At 46.3% G+C, this 26,402-nt stretch overlaps 1 protein-coding gene and 1 long non-coding RNA gene across 4 annotated transcripts in view; one reads left to right on the forward strand and one right to left on the reverse strand.

Annotated features, from left to right (window-relative positions):
* Csmd2 (CUB and Sushi multiple domains 2) overlaps positions 1-26,402 on the forward strand; it is a 582,522-nt gene that overhangs the window by 141,527 nt on the left and 414,593 nt on the right. The gene's annotated exons all lie outside the window — the stretch shown is intronic.
* Positions 8,125-26,402, reverse strand: part of LOC116096675 — a 36,705-nt gene continuing 18,427 nt past the window's right edge. The window contains exons 3-5 of the long non-coding RNA XR_004121078.1: positions 15,700-15,781; positions 9,272-9,504; positions 8,125-8,264 (exon numbers count right to left, since the gene is read on the reverse strand). This is a non-coding gene — a long non-coding RNA (uncharacterized LOC116096675). The remainder of the gene's footprint in view (positions 8,265-9,271; positions 9,505-15,699; positions 15,782-26,402) is intronic.

Here is a 26,402-nt window from a genome sequence, read left to right on the forward strand (position 1 = left end):
GATGTGATATTGGGAGAAATGAACAAGAGAAGTAGTAGCCAGAGAGGGGGAGGGAGAGAGAGACAGAGAGAGAGAGAGACAGGGAGAGAGAGAGAGAGAAAGAGAGAGAGAGAGAGAGAGAGAGAGAGAGAGAGAGAGAGAGAGAGAGAGAGAGATGATAGCGATCTGGAGATGGCAGATGAGTCTGTCACATAGAAAACAAATGTTTGCTCTGGGCTGATCTAGAGAACAGGGTCATGTCCAATGGACAGGCATGAGAAGCTTGGTCTCGTACTAGAAGTTGTATATGTAGTTCCAGCTACTTGAGAGTTGGAGGCAGGCACATCTCAAGTTCAAGTCCTGGTTATGCTAAAGAGTGTGTTCAGACTAACCTGGGCATTTTTGTTTGACCCTGCCTCAAAAATTACAAAAAGATCTGGAGCTGTGGCTCAGTGCTGGGGTGCTTGGCCTAGTGTCTGTACGTCAGAATAACTGACTCAAGATGCAGTGAGTTCCCCATCTCTGGAGGTAATCAAGCAGATATTTGGTTGGTTAAGGTCTTCCAGGGAAACCATTGGCATACGTCTCAAACTGCTGTGTATTCTGGAGTTCATCAAACTCCCACTATTAGTTTTAAGATGTGCTGTTGTTCTTTGTACCACTAATAAAATAAAATAAAATAAAATCTTTACAAATTAAATAATGGCACAGCCTTGAAGATAAGAGTCACCATGAATGAATGAATGGATGAATGAATGAATGAATGAATGAATGAATCTATTTATTTATTTTGCTACTTCATTGTGGAGAAAAGGTCAACACAGAAGGATGGGAAACTTAAGGGATGCTGTTCCAGGAGGTCGGGCAGTTTCAGTACAATGATGTGCATGAGTGCATGGTCTATTGGGAATGTTCTCGACATGAACATATGTCCTCTGTGACCTCATTAATTCTTGCAGCCTCAGTTTCCCATTCATAAAGTGGAGATGCACTAAAACAGGCAGGCCTTATAGAGTTTCCCCAGGACTATGAAGCAGTAGGAGATAGCAAGTCAGCCATGACATTGTCAAGCTCAGCCTGCAGCCATGTCACCATGGTGTCCCAGCACAGGAGAGCACTGAGGCTCCCTGGGGTAGACTAGAGTGGTTGAATCCTAAAGGAAGACTATGAGTCAGGGAAGGGCTAAGGGCATGCATACAGGATGTGACAGGCTCCCTCCTCAGCCTGAGTAATGGCAGGGGTGGGGCATGGGTGGGTGATCCTGTGGATATGGAGGGTGCTTCCTCCGCTCATGGAGCACTGACACCTGGCTCTTGGAAGCCAAGACAATGACACCATCAGGCTATCATAGGTTTGCTGTGGTGCTGATCGAGGGATGGCTGGTGGGTTTCCGCATGGCTCGAAGACCTCTCAGTGATCCAGCAAAACGCCAAGGCCTGGACATTGGTGGGAGGTGCTCCCTGGAAGTACTACCCAAAAGACTGAGGGTTTTGATCAACAGGAAGGGATCAGAAACCAAAGTGTACTCCCAGGAGGTCAGGCTGCTTCAGGGAGGCGACCACACAGATCTAGAGAGGGGCTGGGAGAAGACTGTGCGGGCACTGTGCCTGGGATCCCAGAGGAGGGCACAGAGCAGTAGGCAACCCCGCCAACAGGGCAGAATAACGGGCCTCACATAATGCCTGGGGAATCCGACTTTGGCCAGTCACTTAAGAGGAGCAGGAATCACCATGGTGCAAGAACTGCCCCACACACACACTCCCACCCAGGACTCAGCACAATGTGGGGATAAGTCTGAAGTGGGGGTGGGTTATAGAGATAGGGTGGTTGGGTATTCATCCTGACACCTAAGAGGAGAGGTGGGCCCTGTGCATTGGCTGTAATTTTGAGCTGCTGTACCATGGCTGGATCTAAAGCAAGAAAGAGCGCACTGAAAAGCAGAGGGTGGGGGAGGGGTAGCAAAGTCCTGAAGGAGCATGGTGTGGGCTGAGGAGGAGGCAGGACCCCCTTCTCCCAGGCTGACTGCAGGGTTTTAAGGATGCTTAGAGGTCCAGATGTATCCTGTGTGCTTGGGGATGAGAGGGCTGTCTGAGAAACCCAGGGAGTCGTATCAGTCTTCCTCAGTTAGACCAAAGAGAGAAGAACAGTAAGAACTTCGGCCTATCATTCATTCTTCCTTTCATGCATTCATTCACAGTGAAAGCGTGACACTGGTCACCCACAAGGCATGCGAGAGGCACCAGAAATACTTGTGAGCACTGTGGGTCTTGCCCAAGCTTTCAGTCTACTAAAAGAAGAGACATTAAACAGATAACCACACACTTAAATGTAAATAAATATCAACAAGTAAATGAAGATATGAATATGCAAATGTCTTAGCACTCCACTTTTATTCCTATTAAGATTCATCTTTGTTAGAGGCTGTCCGTCTGTGTAGTGAGACGGGAAAGCCATTTGATGCTGATTCTCTTCTGGTGAGTTCTTGGAAGGTGGTAGGGCAGGGCTGCCTCCCTGGGGCTGTCACTGACAGAACCCAGGCCATTTTCTTAGCATTTTAGCCTAGTGCTTCTTCACCTTGACTCACAGGAGCTTCTGCACTGCCACGGCGCTTTGGATGACAGGAGGCAACATGGCACTCCTTAAAGCATGGGTATTTGGAGTCGGTGCTGGGGCAGGGGATAACTTGCTGGGTCTTCTGCCATGGCAGTGAAAGGCTGAGCATTGGCAACGTGGAAGGAGATGCGTGTGGGTCACTAAATGGCATGTGCAGCTGCCGGCTTTGTTTCCCCTCCCTCCTTCCTTCTCTCCCTCTCTCCTTCCTTTCCTCTTCCTTCTCTCCCTCCCTCCCTCCCTCTTTCTTTCCCTCTCTCCCTCCTCCTCTTCTTCCTCTCTCCCTCTTTCTCTCTCCTTCCTCTCCTCTCTCCCTCCCTCTCCCTCTCCCTCTTTCTTGTGAGTGTGTATGTACACGGTCTTTCATTGACCTGGAACTTGCCAATTCCACTGGGTTGGCTGGCTAGCGAGTCTTAGCAATCTTCTGTCCCTCCATGCCAGGGCTGGTATCCCAGGTGTTCCCCACCCTAGATGTTCCCTGCTATGCTCAGAATACTTTCCTGGGTTCTGAGGATTAAACTGGGGCCCTCGTGTTTGAACAACAAGCTCTTTACTCTCTGAGCCATCCTCCAGTGGCATGTCTACCACAAAGCTTGGCTCTGGCCCTTGACTAGGAGTGGCAAGGAGTGAAGAAGGGATTGTGACACTAAAGAAATGTCCAGCTACATGGAAACAGAAAAGCTGGGCTCGAGTGGTCTATGCACACTCAGATGGAGTCCCACCAACCAACCTCAATGCATTCACTATGTGCCGCTCAGGGACAGCAGGTTAGGTGATGTCCTTAGGAGGTGTCTGTGGGTGAGCAGTCTCAGGCTGGAAACATCTGGGCAGAGGAGGTTGCATCCACTGGTTAACCGTACTTAAACACTCACATGCAGACAGAGGAGGAAGTTTTGTCGATTCTGAGCTTGACCCATATGAGGAAGGCTTTGACAATTTCACATAGGTCTGAGGCATCACTCCTTGACACAGCTGCACTCTTGTCAACCAAAACACACTCAATCAGGACATCACCTGCTCTTGACACATTCCCTCAGGCCTCCCTTGGTTTCCAATACCCTGTTCTCTTGTCTTTCCTTTAACAAATTATGGCACACATTCATGGTGGGCAATGGGGGGGATTACAAAGTCACAAGGGTGAAAAATTAAAACCATCTGTTTTCTGACCCCCTGTATAGCTACAACTAATATATTGTTCTTCCATGCATCTGTGCATAAAATTAGAAATATGCATGTACATATGTATATAAAACACTTTCATATATTTATAGTATTTATATTACTGTAATTATTTAAGCAGTCCCCTGTGTTTAAAATTTAGTTTGTTTCCACTTTTTCCCTGATAGATAATGCTGCAATGAAAAATTTCTATACATAAATCATTGAGTTGCATCTGATTATTTCCTTAGAATAAATGCGCAGGCACAATGATTTCAAAGACTTTCAGTATGTGGTTTTGAAAATGCTTTCCAAAAAGATTAATGTTTTTACCAGCAATATCTAAACATTTTCTCCTACACTCCTAGCACTACATAGTGACATCTTTGAACAATGGTGTTCCAGTTTGGGGAGGGGGGGAGGTAGGAAGGTCTTCACTAGCAGGGGTCAGAAGAGGCCTGGTCATACTTGGATGGGTGGCCCCCAATCCAAGCCTCTGCGGGAAATCCAGCAGAAGCGTCACACCAGCGCACAGCCCTGATTTATACTATATCCACTGAGCCTGTGCCAGAGTGCTCCCTGAGAACGGAGCATGTGTTTCCTATGGTCTAGGGAGTCCTCCCTAAAGACTGAATGAGAACTTCTGCAGTGCCAACAATGTACTCCTTAAAAGCTGAAGAAAGTACTCCCAATGCTTCCCAGGACCAAGGAGTGCTCCCTGAGGACTTGGTGACTGCTTCTTAAGGTTTGAGTGCTCCCTAAGAGCCAAGTGAACGTTCTTCAGAGGATGGGGAAGGTGGAGGGAGGTGTTACTTAAAGATTACATGAGTGCTTCCTGAGGACCAAGAAGATGCTCCAGGTGGTCTCGCCACAATGGGCATCTCCATGGCACTGAGGTCCAGCCTGAATCTCAGGAGCATTTGTGTCCCAGAGAGAAATGGGGCACCTCAGGCGGCACAGGACATTTTCCTCATTAGCATCTTGGATGGGATTTTGGGCTTCGACTCTGGTGTCATCTTTTAGCTTCTGCCATGGTAAAGCTCCAGCATGCTTTAGTGAGTCATAGGGCCTGCCTCTCTGTGAACTAGATGCAGAGCCTCCGGAAGCAGGGAGTCTGATGGCCTCTACCACAGTCTGGCTGTGGTAGAGGCCATCAGGCACATGACTGAAGCTCAGTGTCTGTGCTGATGGTCAGCACTCACCTTTCTCACAGACACCCCCTTACTCCTTGGGGGTACCTGTTCTTCTGACATAGGGAAACTTGGGGTGCTGCATCCCTCATGTTACCCGTGGTCTCTATCTGGACCAAGTGTTCCTAGGTTCTTGGTGTCTTGCTCAAAGAATTGGAGAAATGAACACAAAGAGATTTTATTTGGATGCAAAATGAAGGCACAGAACTGATACACTTGTAAGGGGACAATGGGCTGTAGGTGAGATATTTTTAACTATCCTCTGGTCACTGCGGGACTTTCTTTGGGGAGTGCAGGAGGAAGTGGTTGCTAGGGGTGGAGTGGGGGTGATTTTTTGTTTTGAAGGATAAGTCTTTGTTCTCTAAGGCTTTATCCAATGTGCATGCCTTGTCCCATGATGCATCTGATTGTAAGCACATGCACACCCAGTAATGCATAGATATTAGATGAGAAAAAAAAGTGGTTGGAGAGATAGCTCAGTGCTTAAAAGTACTTTTAGCTCTCTCAGAGGACCTGGATTTGGTTCCTAGCACCCACCTGCAGATCCCGCGCCCTCTTCTGGCTTCTGTGGGCACTGCATGAATGCACTGCACATGAACTCAGGAAGGCACTCACACAACATGTCTTTTTTTTTTTTAAAAGATGGCAAATAGGGCCTGTTCTCTAAAAGTTCAGAGTGCACAGTTTGACAATCTGAATTGTCACACTGCTCCTGTCTCTGCAGTGTACTTCAGAATGTCCTTGACCACAAACGTGGAGGTGCTGGGCTGGAGACATGGTTCGGTGATGAGGAACACAGGTTGCTCTCACAGAGGGCCTGCTTTCAGTTCCCAGCACACACATGCTGGCACCCAGCCATACATAACTCCAGTTCCTAGAAATCTGACCAGCTCTTCTGAACTCCACAAGCATCAGGCACAAGTACACAGATAGGTACGTAAGCAAAACCAAACCAAACCAAAACCCCACTCATAAAATAGAGAAATAAATCTCCTTTTAAAACAACAGTTGCTACAGTTTGTAGGGAGGTGTAGGTAGAAATGACTGATTGCCACAAATGGATCCACTAGAATAACTTGGGATGTCTACCTGAGTCTAAATAAGAGAGCAGAGATCCTTTAGGGGTGTGTGCCTGAATCTGAACGAAAAGATTGGTGGTATGTGTGTTACTTTGGCCATCCTTGACCTCAAATGTCACAGACGACATCACTGGATTGGTGGAAGGGACAATGTAGGTTACCTGAACAGTACGCATGATCTATGCTTCTCTCTAGCCATGGGGTGCTTTAGTCTAAGGTATCAGAGGAAAAGTAGGTACTACCCAAGGGAGAAGCAATCCAGAGCTCCTCAGATCATTGAGGTCCCAGTCCGTGTGGCCAAATTCAGAGAAAATTCTGGTCTCAGGGGAGCTGCGGCACCAGCTGAAGAAATGGAGGCGCAAAGCCAGGGGCATGCTGGGCTGACTAACTGAGGTGGAAGGCTGCAGTCCAGAGGACAGGACCCTCCTGGTTCATGGTACCAGGCCTGTGAGCTTCACCTTCTAAATTCCAGCACTGAAAGAGCCTGGGTGGCAGTGGCATTGGGATTGTGTGGACTACACCCGCTACTGAAGGAATCACAGATCTGCTCTATAGGGAGGCAGGAGACACCCTAGCCATGAGGTGTGAGGAGTGTGAGCATATGTTTAAGCACTGTGTGTGTGCATGTGCATGTGTGCATATGTATGCATGAGTGTGTACACAAGTGTGTGCACGTATGTGATTGTGCTTGCATACATGAGTATGTGCATGTGAAACCTATGTGTGTGTGTGTGTGTGTGTGTGTGTGTTCCATAGAACAACTTCAGTTGTCATCTCTCAGGGGCTGTCAACTTTTGCTGTTATTTTTGTTTGTTTGTTTGTTTGCTTGTAGGCAGAATCTTTCACTGGCCTGGAAACCACCAAGCTATCTAGACTAGCTGATCAGCAAGCCACCTGTCTCCTCTTTTCCAATGCTGGGATTACAAGAGCCAGCCACTGTGCCTGGTTATCTTGTGTGGGTTCTGGAGATCAAAGCCAGGTCCACTTGCTTACACAGCAAGCAGTTTATGGTCTGAGTTATCTACCCAGTCCATTTTTGGGGGCGGCTTTTGAAATCACTGCTTCTCTCACACCAAACCCTCTCCTAAAACCTGGCCACTTCCTATTTCATCTCAGAGGTGACCTCATAAAAGGCCCAAGCAGCAATGAGCACCCCCCCTGCTACCAGCCCAGCAGAGCCCTCACCCTCTCTGTCTCTTGACTGAGGCAGAGAAGGTCTCCCAGGCAGACATGCTTTGTCTGCTTCTATTTCTACTTGGGTATTTCTCCATTTCACATCTAATTGGCCTCCCTATTGAGAGATCATTTTCCCTGCTCGGGGACACAGCTCATAATTCTCAGTATCAGTATGAACATCCATCGATGGCAGATAGTAGGAGATGGTACCCCGCTGCAGTCCGCTGCAGTCTTTCTGTGGCTACCGCTGTCAGAGGTGATCGGCAAATGACCCATGAATGACAGCAAGCCCTGGCCTGCCCCTCCCAACCCTGAAAGGATTGAGGGTGTTCATGGTAATCTCTCTCAGAACATCATGTTCTATGGCATAGGGGACAGTTGGAGCTGATCAATTGGATGGAATTATGATGGCATTTGAAGAGGCCACAGGAGGACCTGGACCCTACTTCACACCATCTGCTCCTACAAGACTTCCTGGGGAAAACCCATTGCTCTCCGATTCCAATATGTGCTTCCTGCCCTCCCAGATCTTTGATGGTTTAACCCTTGAGATATTGAAACATCTTATAATCAACAACTATAAGCCTGGGTTCTACTGCTTTTTTTTTTTCCATGCAGAAAAGCTTTAATTAAATTGACAGCACGTGTCATTATTGAAAGTGTGCTCAAATCAAAGAAATGTGGTAGATACTCAAAGAATGAGGCTGGCAAGGAAACCCTTGATTACCAGATAAAGCTGGGGCTCCCAGTGCTCCAGCAAGCTGGCGGGGTTCCAGGGAAAATGTCATTATCCTCCTTCTGTGACAGCTCGTCTTGGTGCATGAGAAGAAAGCTATTGCAAAAGCATGTGAGAGAGAGAGAGAGAGAGAGAGAGAGAGAGAGAGAGAGAGAGAGAGAGAGAGAGAGAGAGAGAGAGAGACTCTATTAACTGAACTCTATTAACTTAGTGTCAAGTGTAAGCGGTTTCAGGAATAGCTATATCCAGCGTCACTCCCTTGTACACCCCACCGCTTTACCTTGTCTCTCTTATTTGCCCACAAGGAGGTTCCTGGGATCTTTGAATTATGTGATCCTAGAAAAAGATAAAAATTGCATTTATTCCAGTGTTATGAACCCAAAGTCATGGCAAACCTCGTATTGGCCATCTTGCCTCACACCTCAGAGAAAATCACAGGGGACTAGGAAGGAATGGGACCATACAGTGGTTGGAATGGTGCATGTGCTAAAGGCTCACATGATTGGAGCATGTGCTCGCCAACTGGCAGCACTGTATGAGGAGGTTGTGTAATCTTTGGGGATGGAGGTGGGGGCTCATTGAAGTGGGTCCCAGAGAGTGGGGAGTCCATCAGTTATAGACCAGCCCTGCCTCTGGCCTGAGCCTCTTGCTTTCTGGTTGGCTACCACATGGCTTTGGCTCTCACAAGCTCCCACCCTAGCTGGCACACCTCCTCCACCACCGTGGACTGTATCCCAACCTGTGAGTCAGAACAAACCCTCCTACCTTAAGTTGTCTGTCTCAGGTACTAAGATCTGGGCACAGCAATGAGAAAATAGATAATGTGGCTGTCCTATCTGATAGTTATGCATGACAAGAAGCGGGGGTACTATGGTTGGATGGAAAACACATGCAGAACCACATGAGATGGGACAGGGTTGTTCTCCATTGGAGATTGAGAGACAAATGCTGAAGAAATAAAAGCAAGAGCTATGCACTTTGGACTGGCCTCCTGGACAGTCTGAGAACCAGTCTCCACCAGACTTGATTATGACCATTTCTACCAGTCCAGCACAGAGCACTGGAGTGCGCAGGTGCGTGAGAGCCCCTCCCCTGAGTCACTGGATCTGGGCATAGTTCCATAGAGGGAGCTTAAACCAGGTTTGCCAGGCAGAGGAGGGACCAGATCTTCCCATGGAGAAGAAGCTAAGGCAGGGATGCTGTGGCCAGTGCCTGGCACTCGGCACCCAATCAATAAATGGGAGCTATTATTATTGCCCATTAGGGATCATCCCTCAGCGCCGGCAGTCAGGGCATGATGGATGCAGGCTGGGTTTGTGTAATGGGGATTATTTATTAGTTACCTTGTAAGAAGCAATGACAGTAAGGCACAAACCCACGTTCCTGCAGAGGAGTCTTAGCTCATAGAAATCAAAAGCCTGTTGTGCCTCTGGGAACCAAGAGCGCCTGTTCTCAGAGATTAATCCAGCGCTGCTGGCGAGACAGCAAGGGGAAGGGGTTGCGATTCCCACAGACCTTGCCACAACTCCTACCAGACCAATGCTCCTCCATTCCGTGTGTACTTAGGACCTGGGTACTGGATGAAGGGAAGAGGGAAGGGAGCTGTAGGAGGGGGAGGGCAGGAAGGATTGGGGGACATCCTCCAGCCCTGACTGACTTCTTTGCTTTGCCTGTCTCAGGGCAAAGTCCCAGAGGTGACACTTCTGACAATCCGTTCTTAAAGGCTGGAGGAGGCAGGTCTCCCTGCTTCACTCTTACCTGGCCCTCTGCAAAAACCTGGACCCTAAGCAATCACTGCCGACTTACCGCCTTAGACACAATAATGTAGTTTGTAAGGTTATGGTTTTGGAGCAGATGGTGCAAGAGTGTATTTGTGCAATGGTGCTCATTTAGAGGTTGAGAATGGCTGCCAAATCCCCGTGCATTCGATCAGGCCCTCTGCTAATTATTTGTTTAATAACACCTCCGCCTGACAACTGTTGAAGACCTAAAGACAACAATCAGGGAATCAGGGAACTCTTCCCCAAAGAACATGGGGGAAATTTAAATTTATGTGTTGCCTAGAAGGCAGCATGCAAATCACTTGTAATTAGCATGCGGGAGACTTGATGGCCACTCTGAATATTAACATTTGCTAAGTACTGGCATCGCCCTGGCCCACTCTGATTCTTATCTCACTTGCTTCGCACAGCTGCTCTCTAAAGTAGGTGCTGTGAACTTTTATTGTCCCCATTTGACAGATGAAGAAAGTAAGGCACAAGAGAACTCTAGATGAATGTGTTGGTTAATTTTCCTGTTGATTGTGGCCAACACTTTGTAAAGGATGGATGTATTTGGGCTGCTAGTTCAGAAGATGCAGTTCATCATGGCGGGGAAAGCTTGGTGGCTGAAGAGGCCTGATCATCTATGGTAACAACCACGTGTAGCTGCCATTGCTCTCAGGATACCAACAAGGAAGCAGAGAGCTTGGGCCAGAAGCAGAGCTAGGCTATAGCCGTTACAGAGGCTTAACCCCAGTGTCTTCTCTCCTCCAGCTAGGTCTCTGTCTTAATTACTTTTATATTACTCTGATAAAAAATACCCCAACAAAGACAACTTAGGAAGGAAAGGTTTATTATTGGCTCACGGAGGCTATAGACTGCAAGGAAGTCACAGACTTGGTGGATTGGGGACAATCGCTCAAGTCACATGGCTTCTGCAATCAAGAAGCAGAGAGATGAATGTGTGCTGCAATTCAACTCCCTTTCTCCATTGACACGGTTCAGGATCCCATCTAGGGAATGGTGTCTCCCATGGTGGGCAAGTCTTCCCATTCCAGTTAATGCAATCTCCATAATCTCCACAGGGATGCCTAGGGCCCTGTCTCTCAGGTGATTATAGATCCTGTCAAGCTGACAATTAACACCAGCCATGACTGTCTCCCACCACACAGAATCCCACGTCCCCAAACAGCCCCACCAGCCATGTTCAAACACATGCAGGAACCTATGGGGAGCATTTCATAGTCAAACTCTAACACTAGGGGAGCCCAGAACCCAGAGCTGGAGTCTGATGGGACCACGGATGAGGCACCCTGGTAGGGATCTACCTCATCAGCATGGAGAAGGCTACCTCATCATCAGAGAGAAGGAGATAATGACTTTAGTCTTTTTAAATAACTCATTTCTGTTATGGACACTAGAGCAATATGGTAAAAAAATGAAAGTACAAAGTGTTTTGTAATCAAACAGCATTCCGACGGTGGGAGAGCGAGGCATCATTAGTGTTTGGAACATGTCAACCTGTTCATCTAGCCACCTTGGGAAGACATCAAGTCTTTGGGACAGCTGTGAGGAAAGACTTTCTGATAAAAATGGAATAGCTGCATGGTCTCGACTTTGTTTTTTTTTTACTTTTGGAAATTTTACTTAATTTCAACAGATGGAGAAAATTAAGGAAAAATTGAAGGCATCATTAAGCTTTGCATAAATAGGACCTAGTTTCTAAAATATACCTATAAAGCCAAGAGGCAAGTTTGATGAACTCATTAAGATGTTATAGCTATCATCATCATCATCATCATCATCATCATCATCATCATCATCATCATCATCATCCCTTTGAAGCAGGGTTGCTCTCTGACTTGGCCCGAGCACTGGGTCTGCAGGTAGACTTGAACTCAGCCCCCATGCTTTCTTGGAATGCTCTTTCCTCAGCCATCTCCTCAGCCCTATTTTCATTATTCTTGTGATGATGATTTTTGCAGCATTAATTATTATTTTGAAAGATGATCTGCTCATTAACTTCTTTATTACTTTTACTAGTGTGTCTGTTTTCAGACAGGCTCTCACAACGTAATTTTGATTGGCCTAGATTTTATTATGTAGCCCAGGCTGACCTTGAATTCACCGAGATCCACCTGCCTCTGGCTCTCACATGCTAGAATTAAAGGTGTGTGCCCATCCTTATTTCCTTGGCTCATATGTGTGTACGTACGTATGTGCCATGGCACGTCTATGGGTGTCAGAGGACATTTGCGGATCAGTTTCTCTCATCTTCTGCCACATGGAACCCAGGAGGCAAACTTGGGTCATCAGGCATGGTAGCAGCCACTGAGCCACTCTCCTGTGCAACCTTCCTCATGGTGTGGAATCTTGGCTCTGTGTTCAATAAGACTGATCACTCACCATCCACCTTCTTGTTATGTATTTTGCATTCAAGAGTTCTGCATTTTGATTGATCTCTGGTTCTACTGAAGTTCACTGTCAGATAACTTTTACAGGAAGGGCTCATGGGTGTTGTATTCTCAAAAATCCTTACATGCTTGGCAATGTCTGCCTGTTGTCTAAATACTTAAATGACAACTTCAGCGAGGAGGCTGCCATTCTTGGGCTGTAATTCTCTCTGAGCTTGCGCAGATTGATCGGAGCGAGGCCTGCCAGCATTATTTCTTTCCTGTTTATCTTGGGTTTTCTGCCTGGATGCCTGGATGATTCATCCTTTCCCCCTCGAAGTTCAGGAGCTTCAGAAGGGTACAGCTTGAAGGTGATGGCTGAGATTTTTGGAGATCTCCTGGGCCCCTTTGATGGAGAGATTCAGCACTCTCTATTTCCAGGATGTTTTTGTTGATTATGTCTTCCTATATTTTTCTCTATGGCCTATGTTGGCTCTGTCTTGTCAATATTCCCTATCTGTGTTCCTCGTGTATCCATAGATTTGATCTTCTCCATTCACTTATTTAATTTCCTCAAGCTTGCTGACAATGCCCAGGTTCCGGCTAGAGGATTCCGGTTTGTCTAATTGGCCCCCCCTCCTCCTTGACCCTCCTCCCTCCCTTCCTCTTCTCCCTCCTCCTTCTCCCCTTTTGCTTTCTCTTCCTTCAGTCACCTCCCTGGTTGTCTTCTTCCCCTGCTCTGTCTGTCTGTCCACCTGTTGTTCTTCCTTAAAGCCTCTTTAACATCTTGATACTATTTTTTTTTTCAATAAATGATTTTAAAAGTAATTGGCTGTTTAGGACTAGAGAATCCTGGTATTTTTAAAAAGTCACCTTATTTCTTTCAATCCCTTCCCCCCTCCCTCCCAACCTCCTCCCTCCTTGAATCAGCTGTTTACTGAGGATTAAAACAGTAGCCTTTGGGTTGGAGAACGAAGAGCTGAGCAGGTCTGCTCTGCAGCCCAGATTGTGCAGGTCAGGGTAGGTGTGGGGGTGCCATGGTATCCTGTTTCTGCTTCCTTGGTTACAGAGCTGCTCTTTGGCTTGGGGTGCACACTTTCCCCCACTGCCTCGCTCTGCAGCTTCCCTGGGATAGAGGCTGGCCTGTAGCAGTTGATGGGGGGAGGGGCATCATGGCCTCTCCTGTCTCACCTTTAAAACATTCTTTTCATGATTTATTTATTATTATACACTGATGGGTAGTTTGCCTTTATGTATGGCTGCACACTATATGAAGTGCCTGGGGAGCCGAGAAGAGGACATCAGATCCCCTAGGTCTGGAGTTACAGGTGGTTGTGGGCAACCATGTGAGTGCTGGGATTTGAACCCAGGTCCTCTAGAAGAGCAGCCAGCATTCCTAACTGCTGAGCCTTCTCTCCAGTACCCCCCCCCTCACCTTTTGATGGTGCTAAGTCTCCCTCTGATATTCTAGTTTATCTATGGCTGCCATGTTTCCACTTCCTGAGACTCTTACTAAAAGATCACAGAAGACCTTTGGTGGGTCATGAGACCCTGGTGTTCTGATGTCTGAGCATGTTGAGTGGAGACCGTCAGCTTCCCTCCATGCCTGCACCTACACTGTATTTGTTCTTTCTGCTTTGTGGTCTACCCATGTCCTCCTTCACAGGTCCTCCTTCACGTGTCCTCCTCCACATATCCTTCACATGTCCTCCTCCACATGTCCTTCACATGTCCTCCTCCACATGTCCTTCACATGTCCTCCTTCACATGTTCTCTATCACACGTCCTCCTTCACATGTCCTCACATGTTTTCCTTCACATGTCCTCCTCCACATGTCTTTCACATGTCCTCCTTCACATGTCCCTCACATGTTTTCCTTCACATGTCTTCCTTCACATGACTTTCACATGTCCTTCACATGTCCTTCACATGTCTTCCTTCACATGACTTTCACATGTCCTCCATCACACGTCCTCCTTCACATGTCCCTCACATGTTTTCCTTCACATGACCTCCTCCACATGTCCTTCACATGTCCTTCACATGTCTTCCTTCACATGACTTTCACATGTCCTCCTTTACTCCCTGTTTTGTTCTTATTGTTGCTTTTCCCCTTAGGCATCAAGGTAAGTAAAAAGTGTAAATGTCTTTATTTGACATTTTAAAAAAGAAGTCGTTCCCATATCACTGCTGTCTAATGGTTACATAGAATTCCATCATGCCTATGTCACAACAAATAGCATTTACCAAAATTATTCCCTCTCCTACTTCTCCCTCTTCCACTGAGCCCTCACCTTTTCATATCCTAGGCAGGCTGTCTACTCAGCCCTCTTTCCCACATTTTATTTAGAGGTAGGTAGGGCCTTTCTTAGTTACCTCAGCTGACCTAAAATTGCCCCTGCCCCAGCCTTCCGTGCAGCTGGGATTACAGGCATGTTCTACCAAGTCCCAGCTTCTCTAGAAGGTCATTTATTGTATCTCTTTTTCTTCTACTTTATCTCCATCTTCTTCTGTTTTTTTTTCCTTCCTAACTATAAACTAACTGGGCTGTATGAGCATCTTTGGATGTCTGTCCAGTTGCCTTAAGCACGTTTAAAGATCTTGGAGGAAGCCTCGAAGAGGTTAATATTCTCCCAGTGACTTCAAGGTTCTTGTTACTGAGACCTGAACACAGCTAGGCCTTGAGATGACAGCATTAAAACCATTTCAGTCGTTGGTGTGCATCTCCATGCATGGAAGGAAAGACCCTCCCCACTGCCAAGCCCCTCTAATTTGCTTCCTTCTTTGGATCCTCATTCTTGTAGTCTCAGCCCCTGTTCTCAGAGGGATTATCTGTAAGAGGATTTCTCTGCAGCTTTTCTCCTGGATTTATACAAAAGGACTCACATAAGTCTTGGCTTATGGGACCTTAATGGGCTATTAGGGGAAACTGTAACATCTGGGGTCAACAGTAGCCAGAGGCAGCATCCAAGAGGCTGGGTGCTGGGGATGGGGGACTGTCCAAAACCCCTTCTTTAATGTGTTCATTAAGTCAGACTCCAGGATGTGCATGCCACTTGTCCATTTTAACTTTCTTAAATCATGGATTAACGCGTTGGAAGCCCCCACATATAAATGGCTAATAATTGAATCTCTCACATTTTCTTGCAGATAGATTCATAGGCATGTGACCTATGCTGAGCATCACAACTCCCCAAGACTAGTTCAGTGATCTCCTCTGGTGCTTTTTAAGTTCTTCTTCATGCTTGAACAAGGAGTCCTACATTTTCACTTTATATTGGATAACTATTGTAGAGCTGATCTCCCAAGTGCCCATCATAGCCCTGAACTCCTTCACCTGGGCCAGCAGAGGCTACCTAACAGAGGCTCAGAGAAGTCGATCTGAGCTGTACCAGGCTTGGGAGGAGTCTATAGCCCATAGGCTGGAGTCAGGACAGCCTAGAGAAAACACAACAGCAAAGCTAGCGCAGGCATATAGATGGAGGGCCATCTGGACCAGTTAACTGACTTCCGGGCATGTGGCCACAACTGGTCACACTGAAAACTGGCCATTTTGCATGCAGATGAGCTGAGGCTCCTGAGCTGTATCTCAGGGGCCCATGGCACGTGACTCCTACCTTCCTAGATTGCAGCTGAGCCATGGACACTGCTAGATATGCAAATGTCTTTTGGGTCGTCACTCAGTTTTCTCTCTATCGCCTGTCACGTAGCCAAGACAAAGGAATTCTATTCAGACTACTGTGCAGCCACCTCCCAGCCTGCCATCCTAACCACCACGGCTGTCTAGCCTCCCTCTTCCTTCCACCTCTCCTTTTTGCTTTTCTTTCTTCTGTTTTATTAGCTATACACAAAAAAAGATTTTTATTACTCAAATGAGCTCTCAGCATGTCTGCTAATACACTCCTAATGGGTTTTAAGACTTAAAAGCAGCAGCATGGATCACCATTTGCCTGCTCAGCAAGAATTTGCCTGGTAGGAGGCAGGACACGGGAGGGAGGCAGGAGGGGACAGGAGCCACCTCCGTTGGCCATCCCCACCATACAAATGAGCTGGGATGCGGTCCCAACATATTTAAACGGATCAGAGCAGCTTCTCGTTCACATGTGCAAATTAGATTAATCAGCCTAGACTCAGAGAGGGAATAATAATGCCATTACTAAGGACATATTGGGGCCCCTGGGAATCTGAGGGAACCTTATCTGAGCTGGGAATAATCTTTGAGTGACAGGCCATGACCTGACTTCCCTCAAGGGGTCTAAACCTGCAGATGGTAGCTCTTCAAGTTCTTCCCATTAGGCTTGATCAGCTCTCTCAGCTTCCAGGACAAGGATAAAACAGGAAAGCTAGCTGGGGTCTGCTCATGGGTCCCTGATACTTAGGATCAAACCCCCCTCCCAGGCCAGACTTCAGAGAGACACACAGTGTGGGCAGAGGCTTCAAAACATAGACCCTGGCACCACTGCTCAACAACTGTGTAACCTTGGGGAAATGATCTGAACTTCAGTGTTTGTGCAGATGATCTCTCCTGCAAAGGTGTTTCTGTGGACTCAGTGAGGTGGTAACTGCAGGGTGCTATGCTGGATTCAAAAATGCTACCTGTGCCTCCCTCCTTGCTACCCCTGACTCCTCCTTCCTTCTTTACCTCCTAATTTCCTACCCTTTTCCTCTTTCCCTCCTTCCATCTTCCCCCCTCCAGACCCCTTCTCATCATTCCCTCCTTTCCTCTCTCCTTCTCTCCTCTCCTCTTTCCTTCCCTCTGTTCCTTTTTCTTTCCTGGGTCACGGAATCAATTTCAGTGTCCACCATCAAGTTCCATTAAGTTGCTCCCACAACACCTCTAATTTGATGTTCCAGAAGACAAACACAAGCCCATCTCACATGGAGATTGTTCTTTGGGGGCTCCCATTCCCTTTCCTAAAGAGTGAGTCCTAGTTGGGCAATGCTTTCATTCTAGTTACCTTAAGCTCTCAGGTCCTCCTCCTGGGACTTGGCTCAGCCTTCGCGTCTTCCAGCTCCCAGCAGCCCCAGGATGACCAGGTTCTGCAGCCAAGGCATTCTGTCTGTTCTCAGCACGCCACACTCTAACAGCTGACAGACACAGAGTTCGTATACCTGTGCCAGGGCCTGTGGGCAGAGACGTCCACGCGGAGGAGCCAGGCAGCCGGACTCCAGGCTCTACAGAACATGGCTTCTTGTCACCCCTCAGCACTTCCCCATCTCCCTGTTTGTGTCCCAAATTGAGACAGGTTGAAAGAGTGGCAAAGGAGAGCCAAAGGTGTGGGGGTTGGGGGGAGGGTGGCAGTTACATAGGTGCTGATGGCCACATTTATTTCTGTTTCCTATCCTGTGGATTTCTGTTCGTGTCTTCTGTTTGTCTTCCCGAGTCATTTGGATGCTTTTTCCTTTTGCAGTGACATGCAGAGATGCCCTGAATCCCATTAGGGCATCCATTGTTGGGCATATTTTCTTCCTGTTAGATGTTCATTCTTAAGTTGTCAATCATGGTTTTCACCACATCACTCCAGCTGACCTCACTGAGGGAGATACCTATCCTCCCGTATCTTTGCATACAGGTCTATAGATGTGGTTGGGGTCAGTCCTTGGGTACTACCTGCCTGGTACACCATGACAGGAAAATGTAGATGTGCCACTGCCGCAGGTTACTAAGTATGAACCCATGTGGACTTTGCAATTCCTAAAGTATGGCTTTTCCTCGTTGCAAGAAGTGATTTTCTTCCCTGGGTGAAAAACGAGTAGAGATATAATCAGGCCCCATGGAGACTGGAAACTGACTTTGAATAAAATCGTTAGTGGATGATTCAGGACGGGCAGGGGCAACTAGCAGAACAGTTGTACGGTTTCTGCTTCCTCAGAGCCAAGCTGGACTTAAGAGCTCTAGAGGCTGCCAAGGCCCCTCACAGACATTTTGATCAGTAGGCCAGTCAGAGAGCCAGACTCCCCTAGGCAGGAGGCCAGGCAGGCAGTGTCTCCTGGTCCACTGTTGAGCTGGCAAGAAATAGAGTCCAAAGGTTTGATGGCCCAGAACACAGCCCTGAAGCCACCAGGCCCTGCCTGAAGCAGCCTTCTGGCAGTATGTGCTGGAGACCATCACACGCTTGCCATTGTGAGTGTAAACGGATGGTTCTAATCAGGATAAAACCAGACTTCATACGTGATTGCACCATGGGGTAGTTATCTTGAAAGAGGCCAGAAGAGCACGGCCTACCATGATCCTCATGGGAATCAGCTCAGATGATTCTTGGAGAGTTCTGTTCTTTTTTTTTTTTTTTTTTTTTTTTTTTTTTTTAATGAGACATGCATTTAACAGGTGCCTAGGGTGTGGGACTGAGGGGACCTCATGAAAATATTTGTCAGTTCTGTAAAAGCAGCTGGTTGGTGGATAAAGCCAACAAGATTAGACTTCCAAGTCCATGAGTGTTGGAGGAGTGGAAATGACTTCAGGGAAGGGCTCCAGGGTGGCAGGAATCTAAACTAACAGCTAACTAAATTTTGTTCCTTGAGTGAATATTTAAGGAATATCTACCGTGTGTTAGGAACTGGGTTGGGATCTAGAAGCATAATGAAAAAAAAAAAACAAAAAAAACAACAAACAAGAACAGGTGCTGTCCTTCCCTTGCCCCTTAAAGGAGCAAATTTCCTTATAGAATCTAAAAACACATATTATGTTCAACTGTAAATAGTGTCTGGGAGGCGCTCTCCAAGGTACCTTGAGTGCAGCATTGGGAGAGCCAGCCTAGTAGAAGGTGGTGGACTCTAAGCCAATCCTGGACAGTTGCGGCCCACCACGGGAACAAAGGAAGCAGTGATAGCTCAGTGAGCTGCAGCCTCCACCTTCCCTGCCAGCACCCCATCACCCTGCTCCACAGCACAGCTCTGCTCTGTAGGCAAATGGGGTACTACTCAGAGTACCTCCAAGTAGGGGTATTAAATCTTGCACCCCTTCACATATTTCTTCACTATCCCTGCCCTTTCTGGTTATCTCCCCCCTAGTTCCCTCCAAGGAATGTGCCAGCCCCTTACTTCCATTGTTCCATTGCACCACTCCCCTCATTCTGGACCCAGAGCCCCTTCATTTCTTCATCAAAGGCATGGGAACTGGGAACATCCTCAGAGCAGGGTGTGCGTTGATGAGCCCAATGAGCTGGTGATGCTTGCACTGACATGACCCCAGGACCTAAAATAACAACTTAAGTTGAGGAAATTCTCATTTTTAAATACCATTTCTAAGATTTTTGTTGAGAATTTCATACACTGTATTTCAATCATATTCAGACCCTTACCTTCAACTCCTCCCAGATCCGCCTCTCTGCCCACTCATCTACATGTTTCCCTCTCTCTCTGTTTCCCTTTCAACCCATCAATCCTATTTTATATACTCTTGAGTGGGAGGAGCATAACTAGGGGTGTGGTTGACATACCAGGAGTCACATCATTGAAAATTGACTGTCCTCCCGGAAGCTATCGATTGCCAACAGCACCTCAGCTAGGGGTGAAGATTCATGACCTCCTCAAAAACTCCAAGCTATGATTTGTCTGGCTTGAACTCAGGTCTCATGCATGGCACCACAACTGTTCTAAGTCCATACGTGTGCTGAAAACATTTTATTGTAGTCATCTACAGCCTCTGGCTCTTAGACTCTTTCTGTCTCCTCCTTTGCAATGATCCATGAGGAACCTTGAGATGGTGGCCATGGTATGAATGTCACATTTGGTGATGAGGGCTCTGGAGTCTCTTATTAACCATGCATTGACCAGTGTGGACGTCTGTTTTGGTTGCCATCTACCACAGGCACTTTTTCTGACAAGGGCCGAGATAAGCACTAAACTATAGATATAGTATTACTTCTTGAGCTGTTTTAAGGCTGTGCCTATCTAGCAGACCAACACTAGTTGGTTCTCCACTAGAGTCTATGACTGTCTGGTTACCAGATATGGCTTCCATCTTGTAGAGCAGGCATTCAGGTCAATCAGAAAGTGACCGTTTACTCCGGTAACATGCATGGCACTGTTGAACCAGTGGCCATCCCTTTGCCAGGTCAGTCTTTATTGTAGCTGTCAGGGTTCAGCTAGGGAAGGTTGGTAGTAACTTTTCTCCCTCAGCAGTGTGGATAGCACTGTCCAGCACTATGAAAGCTAACTGGTAGCTTTGAATCTCCAAGGTTAGCTCCAGCTTGATTTCTCCATGTTTTATGACTCACATATGTCGTGTCTTCAGCAATAGAGTCTTACCATCAAGTTCAGGCGGGTAACTGAAGGCAGTGCCAATAGCCTGTAGTGTCTGGATATCTATGCAGTCCTACTGGCCAACAGCTACAACAAAAAAGTAACCTAGCCCTGGCACTGGGATTTTTTTTTTTTTTTTTTTTTTTGCTAGCCCGAGATGTCCAGAGGCATTATCTCTTAGTTTGGCTCACTATTTCAGAAGGTTTCATTCCATCATGGCAGGAAAGAATGGTGGTACATACTAGATTTACAGAAATAGGTGTTAGAGATTGGTCATCGCATTGACCAGGAAGGATAAAGTAAGAGGGGAGATGGGAAGAGATATTGAGGACTGGCACCGAGTGACCTACATTGTCTAGCCAGGCATCACCTCATGAAATTTCCAGAATGTCTCAAAATAGTATTAGCATCTAGAGACAGAGCATCTAAAATGTAATCGCATGAGGAGGCATTAAATATTCAAGGCGCGACACCAACCCTCATGGTTATGAGTTAGGCACTGAGGGGATCGTAGAACTTAATAGCATAAGAGGTTATGTTTCCTGGGAGGAACAGCCTTTGAGCCATGCACAGAATGAAGGGAGTCTGGATGCAAGAAGTGGGTGGAGGAGGATGGCACAGTCCCTTGAAGGAGCAGTGCCCAATATTGTTCAGGGGAGCCTGGAGCAAGGGAAAGGCGATTCCATGGGGCAGCAGAATAGAAACATGCAGAGTTTTCCTTCTACATGGTTGGAAGTATTCATAAACTAGATGGCATGAAGTTTGGAGTCAGAGTAATGGGAGTGATGTCTCCTTAATTGATTATTAATTGCTGTGCGCATATACGTGTGTGGACATATGCATGCCACAGCGTGTGTGTGGTGGTCAGGGGACAGCTTTCGAGAGTCAATGATCTTCTGTTAGGTGGGTTCTGCGGATCAAACTCAGGTCATCAGGCTTGGTGGTGGGCATTTTTACCCACTAAACCATCTTGCCAGCCCAAGAAGTATTCTTTGAGATGTTCTTTCATTAGTAAGAGCAAAAGGAGATGGCACCTAGAAGAAGTAGAATTAGTGAAGGAAGTAAGTAAAGGGAGGTGGGGTGGGTAGGAGGGTGGGCTCACTGGAAGAGAAGAGACAGAAAAAGCGTGCGGACTGAGGAAGCCAAATTGTCAAGAAAGTAAGAGCTTCGAAGAAAGGAAGCAAGCAGAGGTAAAGAGTACTTTGGGAAGCAGGGAGGGAAGCCAGTGGAGATGGTAGTGACTGCCCATCACAACCATGGAAGGCAAGTTTTTAAGTGATAAAGGAAAATGTCAATTTTTCAAACCATATAACAATCTAACAAATTAAGACCCCATCCACTCCCTTTGCCTATTTTTTTTTCCTCCAGTGATGTTGCAGGGATTCTCGGGACTCATGGTTTAGCGTGAAGTCCTTTAGATCTCTCTCTCCATCTAAGGAGAAAGATATTGTGGAAATATCAAGATGAAGATATAGACAGGGGAACACCAGCATTATTTTGCTCTTGTTTTCAAAAAATGGGATAATTTGTTATTCTGAATCTAACTCTGTTCACGGCATGTATCTCTAGAACTCTCAGTATGTTTGGGTTGTTCTTGGAGCTCTCTTGGTTACTAAGTTTCTGTGATGTGAGTTCTCATACTGTATTCTCGATCGGCATTAAAGAAGCTTCTAGCTGTCTGTGAAGGGATGTGATGGCAGACAGGCAAGCTCATGTTAGCACATCTATTAGATGGATGTGGAGGAAAGAAATTGTCTGCAGCAGAGGTTCTCAACCTTCCTAATGCTGCAACCCTTTAATACAGTTTCTCGTGTTGTGGTAACCTCCAAGCATAAAGTTATTTCATTGCTACTTCATAATTACTTTCTAATTTGCTGTTGTTATGAATTGTAATGTAAATATCTAGTATGGAGGGTATATGATGTGCGACCCTTGTGAAAGGGTAGTTAGACTCCCTAAAGAGGTTGCAACCCACAGGTTGAGAACTGCTAGTCTGGGGAAAACCATTATTAAATTATTAAGGGTAGAAAGATGCGTGGTCAGTAAAGTGCCTGAATTCAATCCTCCTGTCTATGTAAAAGTGGAATGTGATGAAACATGCCTATAATCCCAACTTTAGGGAGGCAGAGACAGAAGGATCACTAGAACTTGATGGCCAGCCAGCCTATTAGAGTTAGCGAGAGGCCTTGACTCAAAAAATAAGACAGAAAGTGATTAAGAAAGCTAGCCATCATTGACCTTTGGCCTCTACCTGCACATGTACATACACATACGCATACATACATACATACATACACACATACATACATACATGCACACACATGCACACACACATACACACACGTACACATACAGCCACCATTTCCAAAGCTGTTCTCATGCATTGTCTCTCTTGCCACCCAGGCTGCTTCCTCCCTCCCTCCTCCATTACTGGATTTTATCAGCCTTTTTTTTTCCTCACTGATTGTCAAATACTGCTTCCTCATTGTTATTTCTATTTGCATTTTCCTGATTATTAATGAGGTTCTTCTTTTCATATGCTTATTCTTTGTTTTTGTTTTTGCTTTCAAGTGAGTTACCTGTTCATATTCCCCGCTCATTTATTCTGTCTGATTATTTGTCTTTTTGTTATTGACTGGAGGCTCTTGGTGTATTTTGCTATCATTGTTTTCCCTGTCTTGGATATTATGAGGTTTTCCCCCCTTCTACTCTGTAACTTGTATTTATGCTTTCTTTGAGACATTCTTTAGAGAAGACTGTAAAATATACATTTTAAATATTTGCCCTGGGTTCCTCGGGCTAGAGGAGTTCATTGACTCCCAGGATCCATTCTGACAAGTTTAGTCTGTAGGGGGTTGAGGCTTTCTTCCTAGGCCTTTCGTTTAGACAGCTATGGAACTGGAGACATATGAAGGCACAAGCCCAATCCCATATGGCTGCAGAGCTGACTAAAGCAGTGGTGATGGTGATGGTGGTGATGATGATGGTGATGGTGATGGTCATGGTGATGGTCATGGTGGTGGTGGTGATAGTGGTGGTAGTGATGATGGTGATGGTAGTGGTGATGATGGTGATGTTGGTGGTGGTGATGGTGGTGATGGTGATGGTGGTGGTGGTGGTGATGGTGGTGATGGTGATGGTGGTGGTGGTGATGGTGATGATGGTGATGGTGGTGGTGGTGGTAATGGTGGTGGTGGTGGTAGTGGTGGTGGTTGTGTGGAACTGTGATTATAGCTCTTGCTGGGTTCCACACCCACTCTTCTTTGTTCTGCTGTTTCCTGTAGATGACATTGAAAGACTTGCCAAGTTCACCACGGAGCTACTGCTGTAAAGAAGGTGGTTTCTAGTGTTCTCCGGAACCCTGACAACTCAAGGGTAGTGTGGCTCAGGGGACACCTGGAATGGGGTTGTCAGATTTCCCAAATCAATATGGAGAATACTCAGATGAGTTTGAAGTTCAAATAGATAATGAATTCTCTTTAGTTCTAAGTGTGTCCTGTATGATATTCCAGCATAACTATGTCACCTCAACACTTACTGATATTAAACATCCCTTCACTGTAGAACTGAAATCCTGTGTTTATTTAGCAACCCCAATGGGACAAGACAGAGATACTGGGTGGGCTCCGATCACCTAACCCCTGTCTTATTAAAATGGTTATCCCTTTAAATGTCCATGTATTAGGAGGTATGGTGCAGAGAGATCAAGGGACTTGGCAGAGCTGGGAATAGATAGTTGTTGGAGGGTAGTAGTCATGTAGGGTGAATGCTCTGAGAGGGAGGAGATCACCCCACTTCCTGCCCCACCCCACAATGAGGAAGGGCATACAGAAACACTGGAAGGGATGCAGAGGCAATCCCACAGGGAAAGTAGTGTGCAGGGTTGGAAGGCAAGAGAGTAATGTGTGTTTCCTTCAAGATTCTCATCACCTTAAATGGAGTGAATCCACATTAATTCAGATTAAATAACTATTTAATTGGCTCTAACTCCATTCCCAGGAGTCAATTCACAGCTCGTGTATGGATCCTTGGGCCTCTGATTACTGTGTATCTTATGCTTCTAATCATGCTATCATTTCATTAGATACTTAAATTTTTCATTGCCTTATTGAGAAATATTATTAATATGTACTGTGTGTGTGTGTGTTTGTGTGTGGGTGGGTGCATGTGTGTGTGTGTGCACACACCTGCACACATGTGTGTGCATGTCTGGGTTTGCACATATGCAGGTGTGTGCATGTGCACGTGTGCATATGCATGGCGTACACATGTGTCTATGTGCACAGGTGTATGTGCATCATGCATTTAAAGACTACAGGTCAACATCATTCCTGTATTACTTTCCACCTTCATTTTTGAGGCGAGGTCTCTCACTGAGCCTGGAGCTCACTGAATCAGCAAGACTAGCTGAGTAGCATGCCCCAGATCTTCCTGTAGCTACCTATGCCCTCCCAGCCCCACCCCAATTCCCAGCACTGGTGTTATAGGCATATGCTGCACTGCTGACACAGGTACTGGGGTCTGAACTCAGGTCTTCATGCTTGCACAGCAGGCAGTTTACCAACCGAACCATCTCCCCAGCTCTGAAATGCACTTTCTTTAAGAGTTGCAATTTGAGAATCTGACAAGCTAATGCGTTCACTTAGAAATCAACACAGGCACTTCCATCCCCCTCAAGCTTCCTCTCTGCCCTCTTTAAAATCCTTCACCCCTTCCCCTACCTCCAGCCCGAGGCAACTCAGTTCATATTTGTTTTGTCTCTTATACAGTTTCACATAATAGAGCAACACAATATGATCATACAGGATCTACTTTCCTGGCCTGGTTCCTTCCTGTGTCAAGAATTTGAGAATCCTCTGTGTACTTAATCTGTAGTTCATTTCTGTCTACCAATGAAGGATAGTCACTTAGCCCAAAACTTGAAACAATGCAAATTTCCATCAACAGGTGAATAGATTAATTCTCTATGAGCTAGTCTTGGTTTTTTGTTTGTTTGTTTGTTTTTGTTTTTTGTTTTTGTATTTTTAAGACAGGGTTTCTCTGTGTAGCCCTGGCTGTCCTGGAACTCACTCTGTAGACAGGCTGGCCTCGAACTCAGAAATCCGCCTGCCTCTGCCTCCCAAGTGCTGGGATTAAAGGTGTGCGCCACCACCGCCTGGCTGAGCTAGTCTTTAATTTTTTTTTTTTTTTTTACTTATTCACTTTACTTCACTGCCACACTCCAAGTCACCCCTTCCACAACCTTTCTCCTATCCCCTCTTTCTCCTCTGAGCATTTGGGTTCCCCTCTTTGTATTTCCCTACCCTGCTACTTCAAGTCTCTGCGCTGCTAGGCGCATCCCACTGAGGCCAGATAAGGCAGCCCGGCCAGAAGATTACAATGTATCTCCCATACGCAGGCAACAGCTTTTGGGATAGCCCCCGTTCCAGTTCTTTGGGACTCACATGAAGACCAAGCTGCACATCTGCTGTACATGTGCAGGGAGTTATGGCCTATTCTACATAAATGTGCCATTGAAGGAACATTTGGTTCTTAGCATGATTATTTGGGTAAATATCTAGATATGAACTTATGAAATAGATCGTGTGGTGATTGTGTGTTGTATATGTTGAACTTCATCATTTTAAAAACCGCCCGCTTAAATGTTTTCCGAAGTGTTTATACCATTTTGTGTTCTCACCGGCAATGTGCAATGGATATATCTCTTCAAATCCTGCTCTCCCCGGGCTTTTGAGTTTTAATCATCTGTACCTGGGAGTGGAATGCTTCACTGTGGTTTTAATTTGCATTCCCTGGTGGCCAATGGTGGTAGGCATCTTTTCACAACCATTTGGATATACCAGCTTAAGTTTTCTGGTATTTGTTTTCTTAATAGCTGTGTGATTATATACATGTACCTTATTTATATTTAACTGTGTACCTGTGTGTTTGAGTGGGAGTGGAGAGACAGGATGGGAGATGGGGGAAAGGAGAGAGAAAAGAGATAGGAAGAGAGTGAAGAGGAAAAGGCAGAGGCAGAGGCAGAGAGGCAGAGGAGAGGCAGAGGCAGGAGGAGGCAGGAGGCAGGAGGCAGGAG

This window comes from Mastomys coucha, unplaced genomic scaffold (genome assembly GCF_008632895.1).
Source record: "Mastomys coucha isolate ucsf_1 unplaced genomic scaffold, UCSF_Mcou_1 pScaffold18, whole genome shotgun sequence".
In the NCBI taxonomy this organism is placed as follows: Eukaryota; Metazoa; Chordata; class Mammalia; order Rodentia; family Muridae; genus Mastomys; species Mastomys coucha.